Genomic DNA, 15,433 nt, shown 5'->3' with positions numbered 1-15,433 from the left:
TAGCCCCATATAATGGTACCTCCCGATATTCGGTATTTTCATGATTTTAGCGACAGTATTTACTGGAATTATTTCAAATTTCATATTTAAATTTTGTAATGGGTACTACAACCTACGGCAAAAAAATTCATATGTAGGTCCACGTCGTCGTATAGGCCTCATATAACGGTACCTCTCGATAGTCGGTATTTTGATGAATTCAGCAACATTATTCACCGGAATTGTTTAAAATTTTGTATTGAAAGATCTTAATGGGTACTACAACCTATGACAAAAAATTTTCGTATGCAGGTCACCTCTTCGTATAGCCCCCATAGGACGGTACCTCCCGATACTCGGTATTTTCATGATTTTTGCGACATCATCAACAGGAATTAATTCAAATTTCGTACTTAAAGTTCGTAATAGGTGTTACAGCTTATGACAAAAAATTTTTTATGCAGGACCACATCGTCGTCCACTTATCCTTTATGTAAGCTTGACTGTTCGAAATTTCGAACACTGAAGAGCAGAGACCATTTTCTATTCATTCGTTTGAGAACTAACATTAAATAGAAAACAATTTTTACCATGAATTTGACCACATTGTCTGGTTTTGGAACTTCAATGGAATGGCTATCCTAAGTCCTCAGTACGAAAAACAAACGAAGAGGTCGAAATATGACATTTTACTTGGTTTAGAACATATGTTTGAAATTCCTATCAAGTTGCTAAAAATAACATGATATGCAACAGAACTTTAGAATTTCAAATTATAATGACCCGATACAATAAAAAAAAGTTTTGATTTATTGTAAAGACCTTTCTCCTTAAAAATCATCTAAAACGATCAAATTTTTACAATAGCCAATTTTTTCTCCACGGCTTACCCAAACAAATATCCCTGCCTAACCTTTTCAAATAAATATGAATTACTACCCTTTTGGTTAATTCATACAACCTTTTTTCTGACACATAAAATAACCCATTTTCTTTCCAAATACAAATATAATATAGAAAAGAAAAAAAAAAAACACACATAACCTAAAACATGAGTTGGGTAACACAATCTGAACAATTCGCCGACTCCTAACAGATTGGAAGCAACAGGAGCTTTCCAAACGTTTCCTCTGCGCAGTGCCATAAAGTCAACATTGTTGATTGTCAGAAGTAGGGATAGTGTGAATCCTGCTGGGCAAATTAAATTCCAAACAGTGGGATATGTGTAGTCATACAAATATATGTGCGTACATACATATGTACCGACGTTGACTTTAAGCAGCTATTTGTGGACACATTGACATAGTCACATACGAATACAATAATTCATTCAAGAACAGACATTCAAACACACACACACGGAACACAATGTCATATATGTATGTATGTATGTTCATACGAAGTAAAATCCTGAAAGATGTCAACACCCACCAAATGAATTTATTGTATTGCCTTGGCCATTTTCACTTTAATGGAAATAAATTCCGCACAAAAGGTTACATATTAAAATTCATTGGCGAATTCTAGATTAGGAAGAAAGGATCGCATATTTGAAAGAAAAACATTTTAAGTTTAATAAAATATGTACAGGATGAGATAAAAAAAACTGCAACAAATTAAAACGCCATAACTTTTAATTTTTTTTTTAATTTTATTGACTGAAAGCAAAAAATTTCGGAAATAGCATCAAATTTTAGAATAAATTTAGATTTGTTCGAATTGGTCATCTTTGCCACGAATTATGGCCTTCAGCCAATGAAACCGGCACACGCTGCCCGAATGTCGGCTGTTATGGCGGCCCACACCATCACCATGGCCGGCGCGTGATTTCTGGTGGCCAACCGAAGGTGCACATTTTCAGCCCACCTCTTTGGCAAATAAACAAGATAATTTTGTTTTATTACAAACTGCTGGACAACGAATATTTTCGGAGAAAACCAACGAACCATTTCTGCTGATGTTGCTGTTTTCTTCCACCGTTACGTTTTATGAGCTTCTTGGATATTTTTGGCCTTCTGTGGGGGGTACCAGAAGAAGTGGATTGATATATCCCATTTTCAAACCAGAACTTGGGTTAATAAAAATATTGAAGAGAACCTGATGCTTAATTCCGATTTTATGATAGTTTTGGCTATTCAAAATGTTGACTCTTTGTGTGGGAGGTACCAGAAGGAGACGACCGATACATTCAATCTTCACACCAGACCTTCTGTTAATAAAAATATTGCGATGTGTGTAATTTGAAGACAATCGGGCTCTTACATCACATTTTACAAGGGTTTTAATTATTGAAAATTTCGACCCTTTGTGTGGGAGGTACCAGAAGGAGTGGCTCGATATTTCTCATGTCCGAAATCGATATAAGTTTCACAATAATGTTACGATATACAAAGTTTGGATCAAATCGCATACTCCTTTCGAGAGTTTTCGTGTGCACCAGCCAGCCAGGCAGACAGACGGAAACACATCGCTAGATCGACTCCAAATGTCCTGAAACGAATTTGGTCCAAAGAAACCTAGGGTCTAAAACCGTTATTTCGATGAGGCACGTTTCGGCCGCATCAAATGATACAGGGTTGCCCATATTCGACGGAACCATCTTGCAATGCCATAACTTTTGACAGAAATGTCACATCGCTTAATGACATACCGCGTTTGAAGCGTCAGTCCAAGCTGATTTTTACCATGAACAAATACACCCCACGCGAGCTCTCTGAAATTTACATGCAACAGAAGAAGTCAATTGTGAAAACTCAACGTGCTTTTAAAACATTAAAAAATGTGAGAAGTGCGCCTTCTAAGAACACCATTAAGCGTTTATACGAAAAATTTTCGACTGGTAAGGCTCTTTCTAATCCGAAGAGGCCATATAAAAGTCGACCAAGGCGATCGGCTGAGAATATCGCTGCCGTACGAGCCTGTGTTGAGAGGTCCCCAAGAACATCCCAAAAACGCCGTTCTCAGCAGTTGGGCATGGCTCGGTCCACTTTACAACGGATTATTCGCATTGATTTGCATTTGTTCCCGTACAAAATTCAATTGACGCAAAGAATGTTGCGGACAAGCCCTGTCGTTTGGAATGGGCCCAAAGGTCCGTCGAATATGGGCAACCTCTCTAGCCACATGGCTGAGGGTATAATTAATAAACCTGATTTCTTAACATTTCTTAGCATTTTCTTAACTCACGAATATATTAACCTTGTCACTCCGTTTATAACTCCTCCTCCTCGAAATACTTATGTTAGACCCAACAAAGTATATATATTCTTGTTCAGCGTAAAATTTCGATCTGTCTGCCCGTCTGTCTGCCTGTTGCAATCACGCTGTCTTTCGAACGAATTGAGATAAAAAGCTAAAATTTTTCACACATGTAGGCAGGTTAGGCTCGTAAATGGGCCATGTCGGTCCACGTTTTCGTATAACCCCCAGATAACTGTATCTCCCAACATTCGGTATTTTAATGATGATAGCGACATTTTTTACAGGAATTGTTTGAAACTCTGCCTTTGAAGATCTTATTGGGTACTACAACCTATGACAAAAAATTACTTATGATCACCACGCATCTAGATAACAGTACCCCCCTATATTCGGTATTTTTATGATTTTGGAAACATTATAGGGCGGTATTGTTTAAAATTTTGCATTTAAAGTTCCTAATGGGTACTACAGCCTATGACAAAAAATTACTTATGCAGGCCCAAGTCTTCGTATAGCCCTCAGATAACAGTACCTCCTATTTTTTGGTATTTTGATGATTTAACGTTACCTCCAGATATTCGGTATTTTGATGCCTGTCTATGCAGGTCCAGGTCTTCGTATAGCCCCCATATAACGATACTTCCCGATATTCGGTATTTTGATGATTTTAGCGACATTATTCTCCGGAATTGTTTTAATTGTGGTATTGGATGTTTGTGCAGGTCCACGTCTTCATATAGCCCCCACATAACGGTACCTCCCGATATTCGGTAATTTGGTGATTTTGACGACATTATTCACCGGTTTCAAATTCCGCATTTGAAGTTCGTATAACGGTACCCCCAATATTCGGTATTTTGATGATTTTTAGCGATATTATGTACCGGAATTATTTCAAATTTTGTATTTGAAGTTCGTAATGGATACTACAGCCTATGCCAGAAAACTGTCTGTGCAGGTCCACGTTTTATAACCCCTATATATTCGGTATTTTTATGATTTTAGCTACATTATAAACATATTTTTTTTCAAGTTTCGCATTTGAATGTTGTAATAGCTTATGACAAAAGTTACCTATGCAGGTCCACGTCGTCGTATAGACTCTAATCTACGGCTACACTTCGTATTTTTAAAATGTTACCAAATGGTGGAGGGTATACAAAGTTCGGCCCGACCGAACTTACAGCTTTTTTACTTGTTTTAATTTGTTTTTCTTTTTTTTTTTTGTTGATTTGAAATTTTTCGTATTCCTTCCAACTGGTTGAGGGTAATAAAAGTTCGGCCCTTAGACGCTTCTTTACTTGTTTAGCTCTACTTCCAAAATCTGCTGGAATTTCCCCGTAATTCTTTTTTGTGTTGCAAAGTGTTACCATCCCAGCAAAGATACACTACCGTAAAATGAGTTACAAATGAGATAATAAGGTATAATATCCTTCGTTTCGTCCAGTCTTTCCCCTTCCCCCTTGAAATTAATTTCAAATTTAATAATAACTCTTATCAGTAAAATCAAAAGCTATTAACGTAATTTTTCAACTCATCTTCAAATAAATTTCATTCTCATGTTTGGAATTTAAGGGATTCTCTGTTTCGAATTGCAATTTACAAAATAAATCTTTCATTTGCAAAGGTTCATTAAAATTCTTTCCAATAAATCCAGTCAAATGTCACACCATCTCTGGTGCCCTTTACAACAACAGGAGCAATAGCAACACGGACCGTTCCGACATTAAAAATTCCATTCTCTTCAACATTTAAACACATTGTTGATGACAAATTTGCAAATCATTCGTAAATTGTCTGCGAACAGTTAATAATCTAACTGAATTGGGGTCATTTGATCGGCATGGCGGAGTCATGTGTGAGTATGGATGTTTGTCTGTTGGCACAAAAAGCGATTGATAACACCCCTTTTTCCGGTTGCAGCTGATATAAATCACAATCATTACAAACAAATCTTTAACGTTATCCAATTTACAAATCTTTAATGAATTTATTCAGCACTCGTACTCGGTAACTTATGTACGGACACACTTCGATGGATGGGGAGATGGATGAATGGACGGACACATGTACGCTCCACTAACACTCTGCCAAAGGATAACACCGTTCGTCGGTACACATTCAAAATCAAGGACACTTAGTTGAAACAACACACTCCAAACAAAATGATACAGCATCTCATTAATCTTCCAGCTGTGTGATGGAAGTCAGGCAGTCAGTCAGCCAGCCAGCTAAGCAGCAAGCCATCCATCCACCCAGCTTGCAAACTGTGAGGTAGTACCTTAAGAAGCAATAAAGCTTGCCTGAATAACTCTTGTGTCATTTTGCAAAATCCCACTCTCTTTTTGGTATTTTAATGTAAGCTAGGAAGGCAGGGAGTGAGGGCGGTGGAAGGGGGAAGGGGAGGAAATAATAAACAACCAAAGTCCAAAAAAGTATCTGCCGGAAATATGGTGTGAAAATTCAATACTGCAAAAATCAAATAGCTTTCTTGCAAAAGTCATAGCCATGACGTGGATGGCTTGCCGTTGCTCAGATTTCCTGGTCAAAATTGGTAAGAGTTTTGGGAATTTGAAAAATTCGTACCAAATTTTATTATACCCACCGCCATATGAAAGAGGAGGTATACATCATTTGATACGGCCAAAAAGGGCCTCATCGAAATAACGGTTTTAGACCCTAGGTCTCTTTGGACCAAATCCGTTTCAGGACATTTGGAGTCGATCTAGCGATGTCCACCTGCCTGTCCGTTAGCTTGGCTGATGTGAATGATAACTTTCGAAGCGAGTATCCGATTTGGTCCAAACATGTCACATCGTAATATTATTATTAAGCCTACACCAAATTCGGAGATGGACAACATCGGTCCACTCCTTCTGGTACCTCAACCACAAAGGGTCGAAATTTCAAAAACAAAAAAAAGATGCTTTTGCTGCACAGAAGTAGAAATAATAATCCGATTTTCTTCAACTTTGCAACTCCTAATTTCCATCAGTGCGAAAATGGACAATATCGGTCCCCTCCTTCTGATACATCCCCCACAAAGGGTCAACATTTTGAATAATTACAACAATTATAAAATGTGATGTAAGTGTCCGATTGTCTTCAAAAAAGCTCATAAAATGCGAAATTAGCATCGGATTCTATTCAGACGTGGCACATCTCAATATTTCTTTCAACACAAGATCTGTTATAAAGATGGTAGAGATCGGACCAGTTCCTCTGGTACCTCGCACACAAAGCGTCAAAGTTTTGAATAACCAAAACGATTATAAAATCCGAAATATGTATCCGGGTTCCTTCATATTTCACTCACATCGTTATTTCTACTATCACCAGGTTTTCTGTGAAGATGGTCGGACCACTCCTTCTGGTACCTCCCAACAAGAGATCGAAATTTTCAAAAAAAAAAAAATACTGCAAAGAAGGAGAAAAGATAATCCGATTTTGTTTCAACCTTGGAAATCCTAATATTTGCCTCAGTGCTAGGTCAGGTGTGAAATATCGGCCCACTCAATCAAGAACTTCCCCCCCCCCCCAACAAAGGGCTAAAATTTTTGAATAATTATATCTCTTATAAAATTTGATGTATCTGTGCGACTGTCTTCAAATAATACACATCGCAATATTTTTATTAATTAGCCCAAGGTTTGATTCGAAAATGGGATAAAATAAAGCATAAATTATTGAATATTTTTAAATGGCCATAACTCCTTAAATACTGACTTTTCGGCGTTTTTAGCAATTATTTTGATCACTTTTCTAGGCATGAATTATTGAATATTTTAAAATGGCCATAACTCTTTAAATATTGAGTCTTCGGCGTTTTTAGCTATTATTTGTGATCACTTTTTAGGGCATGAATTGAATATTTTTAAATGGCCATAACTTCTTAAATATTGAGTTTTCGGCGTTTTTAGCTATTATTTGTGATCACTTTTCTAGGCATGAATTATTGAATATTTTAAAATGACCATAACTCCTTAAATATTGAGTTTTCAGCGGTTTTGGCTATTATTTGTCATCACTTTTTAGAGCATGAATTTTTTAGCTATTATTTGTGATCACTTTTCTAGGCATGAATTATTGAATATTTAAAATGGCCATAACTCCTTAAATATTGGTACCTCCACTAAAAAAAGTCAAAATCTTAAAAATCCATGAAGCTCATAAAACGCGAAATTAACATCCGATTTCATTCAGTCCTGGCACATCTCAATATTTCTATCAACACAAGATCTGTTATAAAGATGTTAATGATCGGATCGTTCCTTCAGATACCTCCCCCACAAAGGGTCAATATTGTGAATTACCAAAACGAATATAAAATCCGAAATAAGCATCCGATTCTCTTTATATTACACATATCTCATTATTTCTACTAACACAAGATCTACACAAGGGGTCTAAATTTTGGATAGCCTTGAAGCCAATAAAACGCCAAATTAACATCCGATTCCATTCAGACTTGGCACATTTTTAAATCGTTCTATACATATTGTATATTTATATTAATTTATGTTGTAATATAAAAAAAATTCTTTTTAGATTAAAATTTTTAGGGGGGGGGCACCTAAAAGTATGCCCCGAAATGTTTACAGATCATCGTGAAAATATTACTTTACATATGACTGTAATATCATGTGTAATCGGGCCTTAACTCGTATTAATAAGGCAACTTACATAAATAAGTACAAAAAGCTACAAGTTCAACAGTTCCGATCATTTTATCCACCATAAAGAAAATATAATATTATCAAGAAAAACAAGTAAAAAAGCTGTAAGTCCGGCCGGGTCGAACTTTTAATACCCTCCACCATTTGGTACAAATTTGGCAATTTAAAAAAAAAATAAATAAATAAAATCCGTTTAAAATTCTGTTAAAATCTTAAAAATACCGAATGCCTATACGATGACGTAGACCTGTATAGACAACTTTTGTCATAAGTTATTACAATATTTAAATGCGAAACTTGAAGAAAAATCATTAAAATACCGAATATAGGGGGTACCGTTATATGGGGGCTATACGATGGCGTGGACCTGCACAGACAATTTTCTGGCATGGGCTGAAGTATCCATTACGAACTTCACATGCGAAATTTGAAACAATCTCGATAAATAATGTCGCTAAAATCATCAAAATACCGAATATCGGGGGGTACGGTATATGGGGGCTATACGAAGACGTGGACCTACATGGCCCATTTTCTGTTTTATGCTGCAGTATCTATTACGAACTTCAAATACCAAATTTGGAACGATTCTGTTAAATAATGTCGGTAAACTCATCAAAATACCGAATATCGGGGGGTACCGTTATATGGGGGCTATATGATAACTTGGACCTACATGGCCCATTTACGAACTTAACCTGCCTACTGGCAAAATATACATGTGTGTAAAATACAATTTTAGCCTTCTATCTCAATTTGTTCGAAAGATAGCGTGATTACAACAGACAGACAGACACACAGACAGACAGACGGACATAGCTAAACCGTCTTAGAATTTTACGCTGATCAAGAATTTATATACTTTGTTGGGTCTGACATGCCTATTTCGAGGAGTTACCAACGGAGTGACATAATTATTATGCCCTCCATAGTATGGTGGAGGTTATAAAAAATAAGCTAAATTCAACTGGGCCGAATTTTTAATATCCTCCTCCATTTTTGAAGCAACTAAAAATTTTCAACAAAAAAAAACGTAAAAACTACCTCTTAATGATACTCCATATATGGGAGCTATACGAAGACGTGGATTTGAATAGGCAATTTTCCGTCATATGCTGTGGTACTCATTACGAACTTCAAATACGAAATTTGAAACAATTCCGGTGAATAATGCCGCTAAAATAATTAAACTACAGAAAATCTCGTTCGGCCCCTTGTACGAGAACGTGGACCTATATAGACAATTCTCTTTCTGGGTAAAGTCCTGAGAAGGAACAACTTGTGTGAATTTTCAATTAATTCCATTGAAAAATTTGGCTAAAATAATCAAAATACGGAATATCGGAAGGTACCGCTATGTGAAGAATATACGATGGATAGAAAGACGGACTTAGAATTTTGCGCCGATCAAGAATATATACACTTTGTTATGTCTAATATGAGTATTTCGAGGAGTTACAAACGGAAAGATATAGTTAATATACCCTCCATAGAATGGTGGAGGGTACAAAAATTTAAATTCAAGTCTATAACACTGTTGCTGTCGGTAGGACCTGGTGACTAGTTAATTTTGGTCGCTAATATGCAGAACAATTTCGTTAATTACGAAATTTTGCAAGTTTTCAAAAAATAATTTAGGAACCCTATCCTAAAATCGCTTGATTTTTGTTATGTTGGTTGCTATATATTTTTGGAATTTTGGCAACCCTCGCCGACTTGGTAACGACAAGGTAGGTGGTCTAGGAAGATAACCTGAAATGGAGTCACAAAGACAACACGACAACAACATCAACTTGACTTGCTGGCATTACAGTCACTGCGCCATCATTACCATTAGCCAACTGTCGTTGTTGTAACGACAACAACATGTTTGTTGCTGGCTGCAGTACGACGAAAACTGTGAGCAGCAACTGTAGCAGAATCGAGAGAGTCGCAAAGCTTAACAATAACTGACTAATGTTTCAGGTATAATTAATCTTGTTTAGTTTCAAATATAGCTAAAGTAAAGTGTGCCCTTTTTTTGTGCATGGACACACATATACATACGAGTATATATGTATAGTGAGGATTCATTTGAAAAACGAACATACATACATGCATGAGTATATGTTTGGTTGGTTTGCCTTTGAAGCGGTGACACTCCAAGGATATTTGAAGTGACTGAAAATGAATAAATAATGCAAATATTTATGCAAACTAGGAACAAGGTAGTTTTTGGGGAAAAATAGCAAATGGACTTTCTAACATATTCAATGAGAGTCCTGCAATTGAAGAACTTAGTGCAAAATTTGAGCAGTGATATTAATTTGATATCCATCAAAGGTAAATCTAACACGAAAATAAGTAAAAAAGGCAAAAAGTTTGACCGCTCCGCACTTTTATAATAGCCACGGACTTTTATAATAGTAGTGGAATATGGGGTCAATGGAAATTTGTTAATGCAAAAATTCATTTTTCAAGTTGGTAATTTAAATAAAAACAAGTAAAATAGTATCCGTTGGTTTTGCAGACAGATTTATACCCCCAGCCATGAGTTATGATTATTCAAAATGTTGGCCCTTTATGGAGGATGTTCCGAAGCAGTTGGCCAATTGTGACCAATTCGTAACTGACCTAAAACTGAGTTAAATATTACAACATGCCAGATTTGAACTATATGAACTACCTCCTTCCAAATTTTTGGAAAATGTGGAAATATGCGTCCACTTTCATACTTCATCTAATACAGATCAAATATTAGTATGTGCAAAATTTGAAGGAAGTCGAAAATTTATATCCATTTTATCCATTATCCGTATTCATATCAGATTTCTGATTAAGAGAAATATTTAGATATAACAAGTTGTAAAGAATCGCCGTCTTGTTTCGCAAGTTATGACAGCAAAAGTATTGAATATGGTGACCCTTTGTGGGTGAGGCACCAGAAGGGGTTCTCGGATAGAACATATCTTGTGCTAGAAAAATGTTTGTGTGTGTGAAATTTGAAGGGAGTTGGATGTTTATTTTGCGATCTTTAAACCTTTTATTTTTCAAAATCTTGAATCGATCTCTAACATCTCTATAACAGATCTTATGTTGATGAAAATATTGAGATGTACCATGTCTAAATGGAATCGCATGTTAATTTTGCATTTTATGAGCTTCATGGATATTAAAAATGTTGACCCTTTGGGGGGAGGTACCAGAAGGAGTGGACCGATATATTCCATCTTCGCACCAGGCCTTGGGTTAATAAAAATATTGTGATGTGTGCAATTTGAAGAAAATCAGACTCTTATATCACATTGTATTAGAGTTATAATTATTCAAAATTTTGACCCATTGTGGGTGAGGTACTTGATGGAGTGGACCGATATTGTCCATTTTCACACCTGACCTAGCACTGATGCGTATATTAGGATATGCAAAGATGGAGCAAAATCGGATAATCCATTCTTTTTCTCTTTTGGAAATTTCGACCTTTTGTGGGGGAGGTACAAGAAAGAGTTGACCTATATATACCATCTTCACAGAGGATTTTGTGTTAGTAGAAATAACGCGATGTGTGAAATACAAAGAGAACCGGATGCTTATTTCGGATTTTATAATCGTTTTGGGAGTGGTCCGATATTACCCATCAACGAACTCGATCTATGTTTGATAATAATAATATTACTATGTTCAAAGTTTGGTCCAAATCGGATATTCCCTTCAAGAGTCATCTTGCGCACCGGCCAGACGGACGAACGGACATCGCTAGACTCCAAAATGTGCCGAAACGGATGTGATCCAAAGAGACCTAGGGTATACCCATTATTTCGATAAGGTACGTTTTAGCCGTAACAAATGATAGATACCCTCTGTAGCCATATGGCTACTACTACTAAGTTTTCCTTTCCCGTCTTATCTAGGCAAAGTAGTTTTGTCAGAGCGAATGCAACAATTTTTTTATTCATTGAAGAAAAAATTACCAAATCTTCATGTCTAGCCTTGAAACCAACACGAAGCCACCCTTAAAGTTTTAACCTACACGAGAGTAATAGTAAATCATGCAGAATTTCAACTTTTCAAATCTAACCCTTACAAAACAATATTTTTTAGAAAACTTAGTAACTTCGGTTTTTTATGAGTTGTTGATCCAAATGGGGTTTCTTTCGAATTGGTGGCAAATGAAGCCTTCCGATTGCCGTATAAAAATAAGCAATTAGGGCTGACACACCAAGCAAAACACATTTCAAAGGATGCATTGTATATGTAAGACTTTAAACGACTTGAGAGGTTCGCAACAATGGTGTGCTGAACTACGAATCAAAAGGTTGTGGGTTCAATACCAGCAGCAGCAGCCAAAGTGGTTTATAAAAATAAAAGTACTTTTTTACCTCGTTAAAAGAATATCTACTCATTTCGTATGCCAGCGCTACCTAAAATTCACAATTAATCAACTTCCCCACTATGGCAAAATGATTTGTACGTTCTTCTTTCGTAAAGTCCTTTTTAATTTTCTTCCACCATTAAAAGATGGCTTTATTAAATGCACTATGTATGTAATCAAATATTCGTGATTTGAAACCTTTAATACCGATTGAGATATATTTCGACTTGTAATTTTCAGTTCAATTTTTTTCATATTTACGAGAGAATTATACAATTTTTTTATTTCCAATTTTAACAAATTTCTAGTCACATTTTCATGGGTAAAGAATTGGGCGAATAATCTGCTTAAAAATTCCGAATGGTAAATAAAAAATTCTATATTACTACATTATGTCGAATAATAAAATTAATATAAATAAAGTACTCAGATATTTATGCAAAACTTTTTCCCAGTCACCAACTCTAATCAATCCAAGTAATTCTACCACAAAAGTTGGAAGGAAACCGCTCTCCACTACCTTCCCCATTCAAAAAAAATCTCAAATTTATTAAAACAATGTCGGGACGGCGCGTACGCCATTCCCGGCTACCAAAAATTACACGCACGAGTTATTCACATTAGGAATAATCGCAGAGGTCAACTCAATCGAAAGTGCAATGATCAAGTCTCGCCCTGGAGGAACCGCCTTCGTGATCACGGTTAACCTCTACGCCAGGTAAGTATGCTTTTCTCAGCCCAAGGCAAACTATTCATATGCCTGGTGTTATAGAGTGAATGAGAATTTTTTCCAACGCACAAAATTCCAAGTAATTTGCACGAAACAGTGGAAGACGAAAAAAAAAAATAAAATGTGTTAAATACAGCACCGTCACTGAATATGCTTGCGGTATGGGGTTGAAAACACAGAAGACTGAATATGAATGCTTTGTTGTTGGTAGGTATGTGGCTGGCCGGCCGACTGCCTGTCTATTTATAGAACAATTAGCTGTTGTTGTTGTTTTGTGTGGATAAGAAATTTGTTATTGCAATCGGCAGTGACAAAGTATTTGAAAATAATTTAGTAACATTGAAATTGTTGTTGTTTAGAACATTGTAAATGAGATGAGCAATTTGGTCGTTCTTTATGACGCTTCAGACAAATATGTAACTTTGTACAGTAAACTGAATTGAATTAGTGGATTGGTAGGTCAGTTTTGATTCGGATTTAAGTGCCGAAAATTACTATTTGTAACGAGGTTTATTTCAAATTTTAAAGATTTTAATTATTTAGACTTTAATTATTAAGGGTCTTAGCTATTAATACTAATTATTAAGGGTTGCTTAAAAATACCCAGCTTCTCACCATAATTGAACATTTTTTTAGGTCGTACGGTTCCATAGCAGAAAAATTATGGTAAATGCATAAGCAGTTGTAAACATTTGTAGAAATGATATAAGTAGCTTTTTAATATTTTCTTATACCTTTCTTTAATACCTTTCAATTTTGGAAATGAAAATAAGGAGAATTATAATTTGAATTAAAAATATTGAAGATCTGGTGGTACATAGTACATGGACCCATGATACAATCATTGCAAGATAGGACAGATTGATTAAATGTGCGAAAACGCAATTCAGAAGATTCAGCGTCGTAACTTCAAATTTAATAATAACAAAACCAAATAAAAGAAAATCACGAAAAATTAACGGAAGGCCTCAGAATTTCACAATATCGAGTTACTAATATGATTTGAAAATTTTCAAAATTATATTGTGTATTATCTTGCAGGGTGTAAAATACTCAGAAGGAACTCCTGATGCGGATTTTCAGACAATTTCATTTGGCTACTTTCATCAAAATACCAAATATCGGGAAGTATCGTTATAAAGGGGCTATATAATATTTTGGACCGATCGCGGCCCATCTTCAAACTTGACCTGCCGGCAGACGAAGGACTTATATGCGCCTAATTTTAGCTTCCTATCTTAATTAGTTTTGACTCTAGCGTGTTTACAACAGGCGGGCCGACGGACAAAGCTGAATTGTCTTAGAATTTTACGCTTCAAGAGGCCTCAAATCGGGCCTTAGAGTTTTTAACACGGATGAACATTTTTATACCCCCAGCCATATGATATACCGGGTGAGATAAAAAAAAACATTTTACATTTTAATTTTTTTTTATTTTTTGAATGAAAGCAAAAAATGTCGGAAATAGAATCAAATTTTAGAATAAGTTTAGATTTGTTCAAATTGGTCACCTTTGGCACGAATTATGGTCTTCAAACGGCCAATGAAACCGTCACACGCTGCCCGAATGTTGCTCTGCGGTATTTTGGTCTATTCCTGGCGAAGCACTTACTTGAGGTGATCGACACTTTGGTACTTTTTAGTGCCAACCTTACTTTCCAAAATACTTCATACACAATAAACCAACGGATTGGTATCCGGAGATTTTGGTGGCCATTTTGCGCTGAAAATGAAGCGAGGAAACTCATTTTGTAGTGTGTTGAGTTCGATGGTGCTGAGTCCTGTTGGAAAGTCCAAGGTCTGCGGCCAAAATGTTTGCGTGTTCAAGGCTTTAATACACCCTCCATAATATTTTTGCGATAATATTCGGCGTTTAATCTGATGCCACGGTCGATTAATACGAGCGGAGAGCGACCATCGGCTTTTATGGCGGCCTACACCATCACCATGGCCTGCGCTTGAGTTCTGGTGACCAACCAAAGGTGCACATTTTCAGCTGACCTCTTTGGCGAGTAAACACGATAATTTTGTTTGTTTTTAGAAACTGCTGGACAACGAATGTTTTCTCATCGGAGATCGGAGGAAACCAAATTCGGCAGTTCACCACTTTCGGCCAAGGGAAGAAACTCTTTAGCTCTTTTGAGCCTATTTTCTTTCTGTTGCGGTGTAAGTTCTTGCACTTTTTGGAATATCAATGGCTTTACCCCAAGCTCATTTTTCAATATTTGCCGAATGGAATATTGAGATTTGTTCAGCTCACGAGCCATTTCTCGGCCACTGGGACGCGGGTTTCGATCAAGTCGCTTCTTTACTCGAACTCGAACCATTTCTGCTGATGTTGCTGTTTTCTTCCGTCCACTTCTTTGACGTCGGGCTACACTACCTCCTTGACGTCACGGTAACGAGCGAGTGCTCTAACGATAGCCACTTGTGGTTTTCCAGCCAAATATAAAGAAGTTACACTATCACGCTTGAATTCCATCACGAATAACTTTT

The 15,433-nt window shown here is 36.4% G+C and overlaps 1 non-coding gene across 1 annotated transcript; it reads right to left on the bottom strand.

Annotated features, from left to right (window-relative positions):
- Nucleotides 1-12,767: 12,767 nt before the first annotated feature.
- LOC131804592 (U1 spliceosomal RNA) lies at nt 12,768-12,933 on the bottom strand. Its single transcript, XR_009343177.1, has one exon. It is a non-coding gene; the product is annotated as a U1 spliceosomal RNA (small nuclear RNA).
- Nucleotides 12,934-15,433: the final 2,500 nt, after the last annotated feature.

The sequence above is a fragment of the Musca domestica genome, unplaced genomic scaffold (assembly GCF_030504385.1).
Source record: "Musca domestica strain aabys unplaced genomic scaffold, Musca_domestica.polishedcontigs.V.1.1 46, whole genome shotgun sequence".
Lineage (NCBI taxonomy): Eukaryota > Metazoa > Arthropoda > Insecta > Diptera > Muscidae > Musca > Musca domestica.
The sequence above is the reverse complement of the archived record's forward strand: the minus strand, read 5'-3'. Positions and strand labels throughout refer to the sequence as shown.